Here is a 17,246-nt window from a genome sequence, read left to right as displayed (position 1 = left end):
AGTCTGGGATAAGCAAATGGGGAATATCCAGTTCATCACAAACCCTCAGGTAATGTCCCATAGTTTCTTCATATGTTCAAATGTGGTTCCTTTGAGTCCAGAGCTCAATGGTCTAAAATGACAGGACATCAGCTTTCATCTCTCCATAAATTCATACAGAAAATACGTGGTAGATCAAAGGCAGGATTACTACATTCAAAAATAGACAAATATATCAAGCACTTGTCCACAGAAATTTTGGAATTCCTGCTGGGAAGACAGAGTGAAGTTGTTCTATCCTGGGGAGTTCTCCTTTCTCTCTAGCAAGAGTGCGAGGAGATACATAAAACAAGCAAATGTGATAATGTAGATTTTCTGTGTAATATAAGTGCCTGACATGAAGCTTTTTGTTGTTGATGGTGGTGTTGTATGAGCGGTTGACATTAGGTTTTTTATGGCCAAGAAATTTTTATTAAAAGACAGTCATCTTGAATAAATATATTATTAGCTCTGTGACCCAACTACTAGCAAAACAACCAGGCATGAAATTAGGCCACCCCCGCCATGAAGTTTCCTTTCGCAAAAAAGCCTTAGTTAACTGAGATACTTGACAGCTTGAGTGACCCTGCTTTTACATCCCCACCCCTAATTCCTGCTCTTATGCTTTAAATTAGCTGGTGAAAAGTGAACCCATGAAACTCTAAACACTCCACACTTGAACCCTAATAAAGGCAGAACCCCAAGTTCAGGGTTGTCTGTCTCTCTGTCTGTCCCTTTCTCTCTCAATCTTCTATGTCTCTCACCCCCTTCCCTCTACCTTGCCTTTACTCTGTGCCTTTGGCATGCCATATTCCCTCCAGGACGTGTGAGTAATAAATCTTGTTCTTCGAAGTTCCTTGCTGATTTCTTGCTGAAATGTGTCCTATAACCAAAATAAAAATCATATGAGCCAGTGCAGCCACAGTATTAGCAATCTTGAAGATTCACTACAAATCCAGAATAGGCAAAGGTATAGAAACATAAAATAAATGACTGATTGCTTATGGCTTGGAAGGTAGCTGGGATCATAAGGTGGTGAAAGCTAAAGGGTACTGAATTTTTTTTAAGGTTTTACTTTTTTAGAGTAGCTTTAGGTTGCCAACAAGACTGAGAGGGAGGGAGAGATCCCATCTCTCCCCCTATATCCCACACACGTTATCCCATTACCAACAATCACCCTACTTTTTTTTCTACAAAAAAGGAAACCTACTTTGACACATCATAATCACCTAAAGTCTATAGTTCACCTTAGGGTTCACTCTTGGTGTTATACATCCTATGGGTTTGAAAGAATATATAATGACATATATACATCATTATAATATCATACAGAGTATTTTCACTGTACTGAAAATCCTCTGTGCTCTACCTATTCATTTTCCCAACCACCCCGACCCCAGCTGACCACAGATACTTTTATTGTCTCCAGAGTTTTATCTTTTCCAGAATGTCACATATTTGGAATCATATAGCCTTCTCTATTTGTTTCTATTACTTACTAAAATGTTAATATATATGCTAATATACTAGTACTGAAAGTTCTTCATTGTCTTTTTGTGGCTTGATAGCTCATTTATTTTTAGTGCTAGATAAATATTTATTCATTCATTCATTCATTCATCCATTCACTCATTCACTCTTCTACTCAAGGCCATGTTGGTTGTTTCCAACTTTTGGCAAATTAGACTGAAGTTGCTATAAACATACATGTGCCAGTTTTTGTGTGGGCATGATTTTCTATTTATTTGAGTAAATACCAAGGAGAATGATGGCCAGATTATATATCAAGAGTATGTTTAGTTTTGTGAGAAACTTTGAAATTGTCTTCCAAGTGCCTGTTCCATTTTTGATCCTCACCAATAGTGTGTGAAATTTCCTCTTGCTTCCTATCCTTACTAGGACCTTGTGTTGTCAGTGTTCTGGATTTTGGCCATTCTAATAAGTGTGTGCAGGTGTCTCCCTGTTATTTTCATTTTCATTTGCCTGATAACATATATTGTGAAGCATTTTTTAACATGTGTATCTGCCATTTGTGTATTTTCTTTGGTAAAGTATCAGTTAAGGTCTTTGGCTTATTTTCATTTATTATTACCATTATTTTTAAAGATTTATTTATTTTTATTTTACATAGAGAGAATGTGCAAGCAGGGGGAGGGCCAAAGGAAGAGGGAGGGTGAGAATCCTTAAGCAGATTCCCCACTGTGCATGGAGCCAAATGGGAGGCTTGATTCCAGGACCCCAGATTATGACCCACGCCAAAATCAAGAGTCAGATGCTTAACCAACTTACTCACCCAGGTGCCCCTAACCTATCTTTGGCTTATTTTAAAATTGAGCTGTTTGTTTTCCTATTATTGAGTTTTAAGACTTCTTTGCATATTTAAGGGGCACCTGAATGCTCAGTCGATTAAGTGACCAATTCTTGGTTTGGCTCAAGTCATAATCACATGGGTAGTGAGGCAGAATGGGAGCCTGGTATTCCTTCCCCACACTGAGCCCCACCTCAGGGTCTGAGCTCAGCAAGGAGTCTTCTTGAGGATTCTCTTCCTTTGCTCCTACCCCCACTCATGCTTCCCATGCATCTTCTTTCACTCTCTTTCTTTCTAAAATAAATAATTAAATCTTGTAAATAAAAAAGAGTTCTTTGTATATTTTGGATAATGGTTTTTTATCAGGTGCATTTTTTGGAAAAAAATATTACCCATTCTGTGGCTTATCTTCTAATTCTCTTGATATTGATTTTCATTGAGCAAAAGCTTTTAAATTTAATGAAATTCAGCTTATCTTTTTTTTTTCATGGATCTTGCCTTTGGTGGTGAGGTAAAAAGACCTTATGATAACCAAGGTAATCTAGGTTTTCTCATATACTATCTTCATGGAGTTTTATAGTGTTCTTTTTCACATGTGAGTTATTTTTTGTAAAGGGTACAAGATTTGTGTCTAGGCTCATGTTTTCGCAGATGATTGCCCAATTTTTCAGCATCCTTTGTTGCAGAGACTATCTTTATTGTATTACCTTTTCTCCTTTGTCAAAGATCAGTTGCCTGTATTTATGGAGATCTATTTCTGGGATCTCTGTTTTGGCCCATTAATCTATTTGTCTGTTCTTTTGTCAATGCCACACTGCCTTGATTACTATAGTTGAGTAGTAAGTCTTAAAACCAAGTAGCATCTGCCCTCCAACTGTGTTGTTCTCCCTCAATAGTGTGTTGGCTATTCTAGATATTTTGTCTCTCCATATAAATTTTAGAATTAATTTTTGATACATATAAAATAACCTGATGGGATTTTAATTGGTATTACATTGTTATCTCCCTCTATCCCCCCCTTTATATATATATATTTTTTTTTACATTTTCATAATATTGAATCATCTTGTCCATAAAAATAGAATATATCTCCATTTATTTAGTTTTTGTTTTTTTTGTTCATCTAAATATTTCATTTTTTTATTTATTTACTTGTTTATTTATTTATTCAGAGAGAGAGAGAGAGAGAGAGAGGCAGAGACACAGGTAGAGGGAGAAGCAGGCTCCATGCAGGGAGCCTGATGTGGGACTCGATGTCGGGTCTCCAGGATCAGGCCCTGGGCCGAAGGTGGTGCTAAACCGCTGAGCCACCTGGGCTGCCCTAAGTATTTCATTTTTGAGAGTGTTAATGTAAATGGTATTGTGGGTCTTTTTTTCCAATTTTTTATGTAAATTACAGTTAACCGTTCAATATTAGTTTCAGGTGCAGAACCTAGTGATTCATTACTTACATACAATACCCCATGCTCATCAAAAGTGGTCTCCTTAATACCCATCCCCCATGTAATGCATTCCCCTGCTCACCTGGGAAGAGTGATCATCAGTTCCTTCTATGTAGCTAAGAGTCTGTTTCCTGGTTTGCCTCTCTTTTACCCCCTGTTCATCTGTTCTGCTTCTTAAATTCCATATATGAGTGCAATCATAAGGCATTTATCTTACTTGACTGACTTACTTTGCTTAGCATAATACTCCATAGCTCCATCCACGTTGTTGCAAATGGAAAGATTTCATTCTTTTTATGGCTGAGTAATATCCCATTTATTTATATATACACATTTGCTTATCTATTCATCAGTCGATGGCATTTGGGCTCTTTCCATAATTTGGCTATTGTTGATAACGTTGCTATAAACACTGGGGTGAATGTATCCCTTCGAATTAGTATTTTTATATCCTTTGGGTTAATACACAGTAGTGCAATTCCTTGATCATAAGGTAGTTCTATTTTTAACTTTTTCAGGAAATTCTGTACTATTTTTCAGAGTGGCTACACCGGTTTTCATTTCCACCAACAGTGTGAGAGTTTTCCCCTTAAAATACAACATCCATTCATAATAAAAACCCTCAGCAAAGTAGGGATAGAGGGAATATATATCAACATCATAAAGGTCATATGTGAAAAACCCACAGCTAATGTCATTCTCTATGGGGAAAACAGAGCTTTTCCTCTATGGTCAAAAACAAGACAGTGTGGTCTACTCTCACCCATTGTTATTTAACATAGCAGTGGAAGTCCTACCCTCAACAGTCAGACAGCAAAAAGAAATAAAACACATCCAAAGTGGCAAGGGAGAAGTCAAACTTTCACTATTTGCAAATGACATCATACTCTATACAGAAAACCTAAAAGACTGTACCAAAAAGTTGCTAGAACTGGCACACAAATTCGGTACAGTCACAGGTTAGAAAATCAACATACAGATATCTGTTGCATTTCTATACATCAATAGTGAAACAGCAGAAAGAGGAATTAAAGAATTGATTCATTTACAATTGCACTCAAATCCATAAGATATTTGGGAGTAAACTCAACGAAAGAGGTGAAAGTCCTGTATTCTGAAAACTATAATATACTGATGAAAGAAACTAAAGAGGATGCAAAGAAATGGAAAAACATTCCATGCTCATGGATCAAAAGAACATATATTGTTAAAATATCTATACTACTGAAAGCAATCTACATATTTAATACAATTCCTATCAAAATACCACCAAGATTTTTCACAGTGCTAGAACACACAATCCTAAAATTTGTATGGAACTATAAAAGACCTTGAATAGCCAAAGCAATCTTGAAAAAGAAAAATAAAGCTGCAGGCATCACAATTCTGGACTTCAAGCTGTGTTACAGAGCTGTAGTGATTAAGACAGTGTGGTACTGGCACAAAAACAGACGCAAATCAGTGGAACAGAATAGAGAACCCAGAAATGGATTCTGACAACTATATGGTCAGCTGATCAACAAAGCAGGAAAGACTATCCACTGGAAAAAAAGTCACTTTAAGAAAAATAGTGCTAGGAAAACTGGACAGCAACATGCAGAAGAATGAAACTGGACCACTTTCTTACATTCAAATGGATTAAAGATCTAAATGTGAGACCTGAAACCATCAAAATCCAAGAGGAGAACACAGGCAGCAACCTTTTTGACACCAATTGTAGCAACTTCTTACTCTATATGTCTCCTGAAGGGAAAGAAAAACAAAAATAGACTATTGGGATTCATCAATATAAAAAGCTTTTGCACAGTGAAGTAAACAATCAACAAAACTAAAAGGCAACCTTGTAGAATAGGAGAAGATATTTGTTAATGACATATCTGATAAAGGGTTAGTATCCAAAATCTATAAAGAACTTATCAAACTCAACACCCAAAAAATGAATAATCCAGTTAAGAAATGAGAAGACATGAATGGACATTTTTCCAAAGAAGACATAGAGATGGCTAACAGACTCAACATCAATGAAAACATGCTCAACATCAATCATCAGGGAATTACAAATCAAAACTACAAAAGATCTCATTTCACACCTATCAGAATGGCTAAAATTAACAACATAGGAGACAAGTGTTGGCTAGGCATTGTGTTTTTAATTTCAAATTCCACTTGTTCATTGCTGGCATGTAGGAAATCAGTTGACCTTTGTATATTAACCTGTCATTCTGTAGCCTCACTATAGTCATTTAATAGTTCAAGAAATATTTTTGTTGAATTTTCAGACTTCTACATAGATAGGTGTGGAGTGAAAAGAAATTAAGAAAAATGGAGTGCTTTGGCATGTTTCAAAATGGTTTCTCTTCCCCTTCCCTGCTGTAAGCCCCAGGGAATTTTTTTATGGTATTTATTGTGGGAATCTGATGGAGCTTCTAGAAGTAAATCTAACAGTATTGTGGGAGTTTCTTCTTCTTCTTTTTTTTTTTTTGTTTATTTTTTATTTTATTTTTTATTTTTTGTGTGGGAGTTTCCTCTATGACTAGATCCCCTTGGAGTTTTTAATTCCCAGAGTTGTTTGCTCTGAGACTCCAGAAATTCAAGTTTTCAAGTACAAGTACAGTTCAAATTTTCATCTCAGGACTGGTTCCTTTTTTTTTTTTTTTAAAGATTTTATTTATTTATTCATGATAGTCACAGAGAGAGAGAGAGAGGCTCAGAGACACAGGCAGAGGGAGAAGCAGGCTCCGTGCACCGGGAGCCCGACGTGGGATTCGATCCCGGGTCTCCAGGATCGCCCCTGGGCCAAAGGCAGGCGCCAAACCGCTGCGCCACCCAGGGATCCCATCAGGACTGGTTCCTACAGGTGTTTCCGCTTGTGAGGGTCTGCTCCAGGTAAGCTATGACTCCCTCCTGTTATTCATTCATCTTTCTATATATCCAATCTTGGGATCAGTGATTTTTCCTGTGTCTTCCCCCTCTTAAAGATCTGAGAAGAGTTGATTTTTAAGTCTATTCAGCTTGTTTACTTGTTGTTAGGACAGAGAGTTGACTTCTCAGCTTCCTATATGCAGAACTGGAAATCACAGTTCCAGTAATGAAAATGTTCTAAAATCATGGAGATGGTTGTACATATCTCTGAATAGAATAAGATCAATGAATTATACATTTTAAATGGGTGAATAGTGTGGTATGTGAGATATAGCTCAACAAAGCTGTTAAAAAATATTTGGATTCTAAACAATATAAATGTTTTGTATGCCTGTGTCCCTGAGGTGTTATACCAGTCTTTCTAGAGAATATGTGCAAACATTGTGATTTATGATGAACACCTGTTCTTCTGGGTTTCTGGAGCCTCAGAAACTGGTCTTGTAGGCAATGGCTATATACCTACATGGTGGACCACCAATAAAAGCCTTGGTATTGTAGGCTCAGGTGACTTCACTGGTAGACAATACTTCAAACAGGTTTCCTCATCTTGTTGCTAGAGAAATTAACCATGTCCTCTACTGAGGGAGAACTTTTGGGAGCTTACATCTGGTTTCCTTCAGACTTTGCCCCATGTACTATTTTCCTTTAATCATTTTGCTTTAAAAAAATCACTTTGCTTTTTGTCCATTTGCTGTAATAAGCCGTAATTATGTGTACAATAACTTCTGAGCCCTGTGGGTTCTAGCAAATCACTGAATCTGGTGATAGTCTTGGAAACCTCTGACATAGCTGCTTAGGGAAAGTCTTATGTAGAGATCAGCAGCCCTCTTCCTTATTTGAAACATGTAGGTGCAAAGATTGTAAAGATGTGAAGAGGGAGTGTGTAGAAAACTCATGCCTATCTTTAACTCCTCACTTGAATGACACAGAGATTGGAAATTATATGGTTCCTAACTGCTGGACAGGGCATCTTGGCAATGTAAGGTAAAATATGAACTCTTTGGTGAGTGATGCTGTCAAAAAGAGCAAATGTTTTTACGATTCGAAAAAATATTAAAGTAGGGGATCCCTGGGTGGCTCAGTGGATTAGCGCCTGCCTTTGGTGCAGAGCGTGATCCTGGAGTCCCTAGATGGAGTCCCACATCGGGCTCCCTGCACGGAGCCTGCTCCTCTGCCTGTGTCTCTGCCTCTCCCTCTCTCTCCTCTCTGTCTCATGAATAAATAAATAAAATCTTAAAAAAAAAACATATTAAAGTAGATCTTCTGAAATATCTGACATGCAAAACAAATGCATATAAAGAACCTTAGAGGAAAAAACCAAATTGGTTCTAATAACCAATAGAAAGCTAAAAGTAAAATGAGATTTGAGTAGATCTTTATCATAAAAAAGTTTAAATAGACTATACAAGTTGCCCTTTTAAATACAATCTGATATTGGTGCAAGGGTTTATACAAGGTATCTTTATATAAACACTCTTGGAAATACAAATGCTGGCTATGGTTGAATGCTTAATTAGAAAGATACTTGAGGTTTTTTTTTTTTTTTGTAGATTTTATTTATTCATTCATGAGAGACAGACAGAGAGAGAGAGAGAGAGAAAGAGAGAGAGATCACACCCTGAGCTGAAGGCAGGCGCTAAACTGCTGAGCCTCCCAGGGATCCCCGATACTTGAGTTTTGTAAATTCACTGAAGGAAGCAAGAGGAATATTTCTTTTTAAATGTAGATTTGTCAATTGATTAATAACTGGAACTAAAATTATAATGAAAACATGCAGTATGTTATTTCTAGTATGCATTTATAGGTAAGAATTTTATAAGTTCTCTAGTCTTCCAAAATCAACATGATGTTTTTTAAAGAAAATAATTAGCACTTAAATGTGTTTTCTTTTCAGATAATATATATTAAGTTCAGGGCTTTGAGGTATTCCAATTTTTCAACTGTCATTCACTGATTTCATCACAATTAACCCAGTTAAGAAAAATAGTATGTTTCAGCCAACGCTATTTTTACTTAGTTTTGTCTTTCCTAGCTGAAAATTTTCCAAACACATTGCTTCTGCAGAAAGTTATCAATAAAAAATATTATAACTAGAATATTAGAATTTTGAATTTTGAATTCTCTAAAGAGATTTGACAAGAAATAAGGCAAGTGATATTAACAGAGACACTTTCTCATAAAAGCAAGTGAAAGAGAAGTAAAACAATTAAAGATGCATTCAGAAGCTAATGTTGAAACAAGGAGAACATACAATGCACAATGTCATGAGAGGAGGAAGAGAGAAAGCACTTAAAAACTTAAAAAGAGGCCCCTGGGAAACGAACTAGGGGTGGTGGAGGGGGAGGAGGGCGGAGGGTGGGGGTGACTGGGTGACGGGCACTGAGGGGGGCACTTGACGGGATGAGCACTGGGTGTTATTCTGTATGTTGGCAAATTGAACACCAATAAAAAATAAATTTATTATAAAAAAAAAAAAAAAGAAGAAGAAGCCTCTCTTTTTCTGCCATCTTGGAGCCTGTGGAGGCCTGCTGGGAACAGGACTCCTAAAGCGACGACTATGTCTGGAAGGCTTTGGTCCAAGGCCATTTTGCCGGCTATAAACGGGGTCTCCGGAACCGGAGCCAGCTCACAGCTCTCCTTAAGATCGAAGGTGTGGGACCCCTGGGTGGCGCAGCGGTTTGGCGCCTGCCTTTGGCCCAGGGCGCGACCCTGGAGACCCGGGATCGAATCCCACGTCGGGCTCCCGGTGCATGGAGCCTGCTTCTCCCTCTGCCTATGTCTCTGCCTCTCTCTCTCTCTCTCTCTCTCTCTCTCTGTGACTATCATAAAAAAAAAAAAAAAAAAAAAAAAAAAAAAGAGCAGGACACACCCTAATGGGAAATCCGGCTCAGTGGACCAGCGTGACTGTGCAACTTTCTGCGCATCCCATGGGCCACGGGCCCCTATAAAGCTGCTGCCTCTTAGCCTCGGGGTCCAAGTCCCTGCTCCGCTGTGTCGGGTGCACTTGGACCCAAGCTCGAGCTTGTAAATAAACCCTCATGTGATTGCATCGGTGTCGGCTCCTTGGTGGTTTCTCGGATTCGCGATCTTGGGCACAACATAAAGGTGTAGATTAAAAAAAAAAAAAAAAACTTACAAAGATACACAAAATAGGACAGTACAGGCAATATAGCAATAGGAGGTAATTAAATAAATGTATATATTTAAATATATGTAATATTATAGATGTATATATACATCTACGTATATATACATCTACATATATATACAATATGTATAGTAAGTATATACAATAAATATAGGTATATGTATATACAAATAAAATGTATGTATGCATTCATATGTATAAATATATACCTAAATACATGCATATATTTATATCTGATTTTATATATTTATATATGTGACTAACTCAAAGCAAAAAGATAACTTGAGAAAGAAATATGCGTCAATTGTAGCAAACCAGCCTGTTCTTATCACAGCTAAAGGAAGCAGGAAGAAAAATCGTAATTTAAGCTTAGGTAACTTTAATAAAATACTGAATGGGGATGTAGAAAATAGCTGAAAATTGTTCAAATGTCTTAAATGCTATTTTAAAGAAATGAAGATACAATTATATAGTTTTTTAATTTCAAAGAGAATAATTGGGAAAACAAAAGTTAAAGAAATTTCTGATAAAACAAATTGCAAATCGGCAAAGCTCTCTAGAAAGCCATTTGCTGTGAAATGTTACAACTTTGAAATGAGCATAATGATCATTAAAGATTAACAATTTAAAGAAACCCATTTTTCCCCTAATCCAGAGCTTATAATAAAAAGCAAAAGCTTAATGGAAATGATATAGAAATAAATGTCAACACAAATTTAGGAACTTTAAGAAGAAAACATTGTAAAATAAACTCAAGATTCAGAAAAACAGCTCATATTATTTTTTAACAGTTATTATCTTAATGAAGTGGCTTTCCCATTCAGGGTATGGTGTATGTGTGGAGTGGGAAGAGAGAAGGTATTTGAACATGTGTGCATACAAGAGTGTGTAGTACAAGTTCTGATATATTCTTTTAAGATGAGCATAATTACAGTTAAGGTGAATTTTTTTTTTAAGATTTTATTTATTTATTCATGAGAGACATAGAGAGAGAGGCAGAGACACAGACAGAGGGAGAAGCAGGCTCCATACAGGGAGCCCGACGTGGGACATGGGACCTGATCCCAGGTCTCCAGGATCACATCCTGGGCCAAAGGCAGGCTTAAGATGGAAATGAAACTTCTCCTTTTTTCATAGAAGTCTATGTGACAAAATTATGAAAACAGACTGGATTTTCATTAATGGAAAATATTTGTAATTAAAGATTCTTTGGTGAATGCATTTAAAAATGCATTTTAACTAAGACACTATATAAAGTTATAGCTAAGGAAAAATTTAGAAAACTCAGAATCTGAGTGGTAGTGTTTGGTATTCTGTTTTTATTTATCTATTTTTAGTATATCAAGTAGTACTCTAATTTGCAAAATTACCTGTGAATACCACACAAATTTCAAAAGCTGTTGTAGTGTTGCCATCTGATATAATTGTTATAATGACTGCTATAGAATTCCCCTTCTGAAATGGTTTGAAGTAATATTCTTTCTGCTAATGTGTACTTTGTTACATTGTCCTGGATAAAATTTAATGTTATAATATGCAATTTAATAGAAATCTTTTGTTGCAGCCATAACTTCCCTATTTCTGGCAAGTAAGTAAACTGCCCAATAAAACAGCCCTATGAAATTCTTCCCTTTTCTACTAAACAGTTCTCCACCCACCTTCAATCTCCATATTGAAGACATTGTTGGCTATACTTCTCCAACATGATGACTAATTCAGGAGATAGAGGCAAGTGAAGAAGATAATGAAAATACTGGGGAAAAATATGCTTTCTTTTCTTTGAAACCACCATCTAGATACTCAACACTACCAACTTTCTTAAATAAAACAAACTGTGCACATAGGGAAGAAAAGTCCATCTTGATAATGTTAAGATACTCCTGACTCTCCCTTTCTTTCCCACCATCCCCTGTGATAATAGAAGACCTAAAAAAAAGAAAAGGGATATCCTTAGGAGAGGAAATGAAAGGAACTGATATGACCAGTACTCCACAACCCACCATATTTATTCCCCTCAATGAAAAGCCTTATTCCTCTCCTACTTGATTTCTTTCCTATTCCATTGACTTATTAGGCCAGAATCACTATATGAGTCTTAACTCCTATTCCCTGAGCCACTGCTTCCCCTTCTCACCTTACATCTTTTTTTTTTTTTTTTTTTTTTTACAAGATAACCAGCCCTTGGGCATAGGTGTTATGCATAATCACCAGAAGCTCAGGGCAACCCCTCCAAAATATTAGAGCTACAGTAAAGAAAAATGGATTTTGTGGTATATACAAAGCACTTTAGAATATATTACTTTTAAATAACGTTGTATATGACAGTTTCTCTAGTGCTTTCAATTACCTTATTGTGCTTCAGACACATTTTTTTACTTAAAATAGTTAAAATGGGCCAACCTGTGAGATTAACTGTTGTATATGGCACTTTTTGTAAGAAAAATGTCCATATCCCTGGAAGAAATATTTTCAAATTTCCTTGTTTTTGGTATGCTTCCACTGCATTTCAAATGTTTCCTTGTTGTTAACAGGATCTCAATTGCTATGACATTCCTGCATTTTCCACCCCTTTCTTCCTGCACTCTAGTGTAATTTAGGGAGACTAAATTGGACATTCTCAACTATGTCAAATCTTTATATATACTATATAAATATAATAGAGATGCCGTTAGGGCCCTGCTTCCCCATATACTAACTAATAGCTAATCATAGCCTCCTACACACACGCATGCGCACACACACACTCCTAATCAAACTACCTCCTGAAGTTATAAGTTATAAGTTATCACTTATATCAGGGTTCATTACTATTTTTGCTTCCAAATGCTTTACTGATTATCTTATTTCTCAATAAAAACTTAGAATGAAAAGAATACATTAATTAATAATAAATAGAATAAATAAAAATAAAATAAAGTGAGTAGGATAAATAAGTAGTTTAGAATCAAACTGAAAAATAAAAGTGATAATTATTGAGCTCCTCAAAGATCCCCAAAATAGGTTCAGAGTTGGGGAATACTAAGATACAAAACATAAGACAACAATCTGAGGGAAAATATATAGGGAATGTAGTTGATGGAGCTAGGACATGTGGCTTTGAGTCTTGTGGTCCAAGGCACCCCGACCTTAGTGTGTATAGGGGCTTATAATGGGGCTAGAGGACATTTACAATGGTGTAATTGACTTTTAACTTCTGAGGACAGAGTAGGAGGTGTTAGTACACAAGCAATCATAGAAGACAATTTCTACAAGGGACGATTAGCAAGCAAGGTCATGGACTGCATGGGCCTCAACAAAAATAGGGGTGGTCTTGGCCAATTTCAGGGACTTTAGGATGCAGGCTGCCGCAGCTTAATCTTAAACTATACTTAGAGTATATATATACTGGCAGCCAGGGCTTTAGCAGATGACTTGGCAGATGCTGGCAAATCACAGAGGCCTGAGTAAGCAGGCACAGATGAGGCAAATATACAATTACAGGGAAAAGAATGTCTTCACAGGCCATTTAGGCCCTGGCCAACAGAACAATATTTGCTACTTCAAAACTATGCAGCAGCTGTGTTCCACATGTGCTGACAACACTAGGAAGGTTCTAGCTTTAAACTATGAGTACCAAGCTTTAAACTTAGGTGCCAGACCTAAGACAGTAGTTCTGGATTAGTTAAATAGCAGTCCCTTATTTCAATTGTTTTTTCCAGAATAAAAAACCAAAATAAGATAGTGGAAAAATACTAAAAAAGTCAAACAAGGAACGAAATACCAGACTCAGCCTGCTATTGCAGAAAACACAACAATGAGATGCTATCAAAGTTTGTAACCGTAAAGCAAAGGAAAAGACTCTGCTCACACACTGATTTTTATTTAGCCCCTTGGGGCTCAGCTTCAGAAATATCAACAGTACATTTGGCTGTAGAGAATATCCTTTCAGCTGAAACCCAAGTGGGAGGGTAAACATTTTCTAGGAGGCAGGTTTCTTAGGCCTAGGATAGTGCATTGTAAGAAATAGTGGAAATGACCTAGAAATGAAAATGCCTGTTTATTATGAGAATGTGTCTTCTGTGTCACCAGATGGAACCTGTACTCGTCAGTATTGGAGTGCTAGAAACAGGGCTTGAAGGGGAGATGGCAATTAATATGGTAATCACAGCTCTATGATTAATCACTTGATAGCAATGAGTTTGAATTCAGAGGATTTTGGTTTCAGAGTTCTGGTTGTAGCTACCAAACGAAGGAATAAAACTCAGGCATTAAAATTTACTTCTCTAAGATTGAACAGAATATGAAGTTGAGGAGGGTAAAATTTTACATTAATTTATTTGAAATATAGTATTTCAAGACAGACAGTTTCATTTTGGACTTCAATTTCTCTTAGTTTTAACATTTTAGGGCTTTAATTTGTAAGGGGATTTGATGCTTGTGATTTTAATTTTCCTTTATAAATTCATAATAGGAGGGAAATTATATTCAAATTTGGGTCATCTTCTTGTTACTGGGTTTTATTACAGTATCTATGTACTTTTGTTCTTGGACTATGTTGTCTTTAATTTTATTGTAGGGCTTAGATAGGCTATATTGGACTAAGTGAATGTACAATATTTGCAATGGGAAATAGGATAAAGAATGGCTATTTTGTCTTAGGATACTGAAGACCTACAATTGATCAAATTAATGTCTTTTTATCTATTTACATCCTTCAGTGATCCCAGACCTATTAGAAAAGTATAGTGGTTGTGACTGGAAACCTGGCATCATGAAGGGAGGAGCAGAACTGTCCTAAAGTACTGTTCATATCTTCAAAGGGAGATAGCCAAAACTGTGGTATATTCAGGTACTGATATTACTGAGAACACATTTTCTCTTTCCAAAATTCCCCTCCTATGAGGGGGCCTCAATAACTAAAACTCCTGGCTTCTCCCTATCTCAAGGGAGATGCCATGACTGTTTGATGAGTAATTTTTGAAATAATAATTTTGGCACAATTAGCTTGTCTGTTTTTACTTTTGGAAGTGAAATGCTCACAAAGAAAAGACATTCCATTTTGTTAAGAACTTTGTCATAAGTCTAATTTAGGCTGACTACTATTATCCCAAGTCCTGCTCTGAAAGGAGGAGCCTCTAATACTTCAGTGCATTTGATAACATGGATAAATCTATGAAAATCTGGGGTTCAATTATCAGGCTCTCTTGGTCATCAGGCTAACATAAAAGCTTCCATTTATCATTTACTGTCTATATAGCTAATATTCTGGTCTCTAACTCCTTATTCTTTGTCTTATTTATCAAACTTTACAGAATTGAGATAAAGATAAAAGTATTATTTATTAATTCCTTTAAAAAACACAAATAAACTTTTATAATATAAGCCATTATTAAGTTTAGGTCGATGAAAATAAGCTATAGTTCTGCAATTTGCCCTCTATGTAAAGCCAGCAGAAAAGGCAACTTTAGCTGCAGGCTGTTTCTTCCAAAACACATGGTAGCTGTGAGCAAAATTCACTGTCATTTAAATCAGTGTATCTCAGAATCTAGGAAATGATGTGATCAGAATTATGCAGACATGGAAAGATATTAGTCAATATTTAAATAGATACAAATAATTCTGATTTTAGATACTAAGTCATACTGATTCTGATACTGTTTTTATTTATGTTATGCAAAGAAAGGTGACTACTTTCATGGAGGAAAAAGTGGTTAGAACTATCAAATTAGAATTTTAAAAAAATATGTTATCTGTAATTTGTTTACGTAATTATTTAACACATAAATATTTTTACATGTTATTAAATGATGTTTTGAAAGAACCAAAGGAGGAGTGTAAAACTTTTTTTTTCTTTGTAAATGATGCAAAGTAGAATATGTGTTACAATAAAATCCCTGTAGGGTTTTGGAATGCAGACCAGTAATGAAAGTATGGAACCTCGTTTATGAGTTAGAGGATAATATGTACCATAGAAGTAATAGGAGCACAATTGGGAAAATGAAAAATATAGAAGCCTTGTGTGCCTAAGGAAAGGCATTGACATTTTCAAGTGATATTTGATAATGCCATTTCTGTAAATATGTTTTAAGTACGGAAACCTTTTGCATGAAAAACCTGTGGAAACTTTTCCCTGGGAAGTCTGTAGAGAAAACTAAGAAATCTTTAAAAAATAATAATAATTCTAGTTTTCACCTTATGGAATGGATATCCAGATAATCTAACGTATGCTGAGATAAAATATCACTTTGGTGTTCCAATAACTTCTACACTTTCCCATTTCTTTCTTATCTACCAGGGCTCAAGTTTTTATAAACGGGTGCGGATCTGACCATGGTGCTGAAATGTGTTAGTAGAACTTCTACATCGTGGATTCAGTGTATATGGAAGAAAGCACATTTTGTAGTAATAATCTTATATCTCTCTTTGTGTTTGATAAAAGATAAGAGAAGTAATGGAGATACCCAGGATTTAAAATCAAATTGGTCTGGCATTTACTACCCTTATAACTTGATCAAGTTATTGAAACTTTCTGAGTTCAGATTTTTCATTTATCTGATGGTTGTCATACTAGATATATTTTATAGGATCGTTAAGGATTGCACGTAGTACTATAAAAGCATCTTATATAAAAAGGATGCCAATACACATTAGATCTTTTTCTCTTTCCCCATAATCTTTTATTGAAGAAGTAATGTCTAATTCCTTACCAACTTGTACAGTTCTAGATAACTTCATTTATATGATGACACTTGCTAGGATAGTCAGTTATATAAACTTGATTTATCATGAATGGGACATTTTTGGACTGAACAATATTAAAACTGTGTAAATGTATTGGTGTAATCCACAAGTGATTTCAACTTCCAGAGGGATTTCACATGATAGACACATTTTTGGAGATAGCTAGTTTATCATTTTTGCCGAAACTATTGAGTGAGTAAATGATACCTGATAACACTGTAGCAAAGATGCTGTGGAATTCTGCCACTTTTAACATTTGACTGTGCATCAAGAGACATTTTGTACTACTATTCTCTTTTTATTTAAAAATCTCTGGAAACTTAGATGAGTAATTAAACTATGTTTCATTCATAAAAAATTGTGTCTTTTTATTCTATGAAGATGGTTGGTTAAAATGATATATATACATTTATTTAGTTCAAATACAGAACAAAGTGAAGAAACCAAGGAAAGAATTCAAGCATGGCCTTAGAATTGCTTAGATCCCCAACCCCTTTACCTACATTCTGAAAAGTGGTACTTAATGCCATCCACCTAAGAACTTAGGATCACCAAAATTCCTTTTTTTTTTTGAAAAAGATTTTTACTCTGAGCAAGAAGTGAACTGGAATCCAAACATAATATTTATGTATTATTAGGTTCTTATGCTTTTGTCTTGAACTTGGGATATTTTTCTAAGCATTGTATT

At 35.8% G+C, this 17,246-nt stretch overlaps 1 long non-coding RNA gene across 2 annotated transcripts in view; it reads left to right on the top strand.

Moving 5' to 3' along the window:
- Window positions 1-16,869, top strand: part of LOC111093519 — a 233,233-nt gene extending 216,364 nt beyond the window's left edge. The window contains exons 3-4 of one of the 2 annotated variants that reach the window (XR_005382065.1): window positions 14,536-14,666; window positions 16,113-16,869. This is a non-coding gene — a long non-coding RNA (uncharacterized LOC111093519). The remainder of the gene's footprint in view (window positions 1-14,535; window positions 14,667-16,112) is intronic. The other variant, XR_005382067.1, reaches the window with a different exon arrangement.
- Window positions 16,870-17,246: the final 377 nt, after the last annotated feature.

Source organism: Canis lupus, chromosome 31 (genome assembly GCF_011100685.1).
Source record: "Canis lupus familiaris isolate Mischka breed German Shepherd chromosome 31, alternate assembly UU_Cfam_GSD_1.0, whole genome shotgun sequence".
In the NCBI taxonomy this organism is placed as follows: domain Eukaryota; kingdom Metazoa; phylum Chordata; class Mammalia; order Carnivora; family Canidae; genus Canis; species Canis lupus.
Note: the sequence above shows the minus strand (reverse complement) of the source record. Positions and strands in the feature narration are given on the sequence as shown.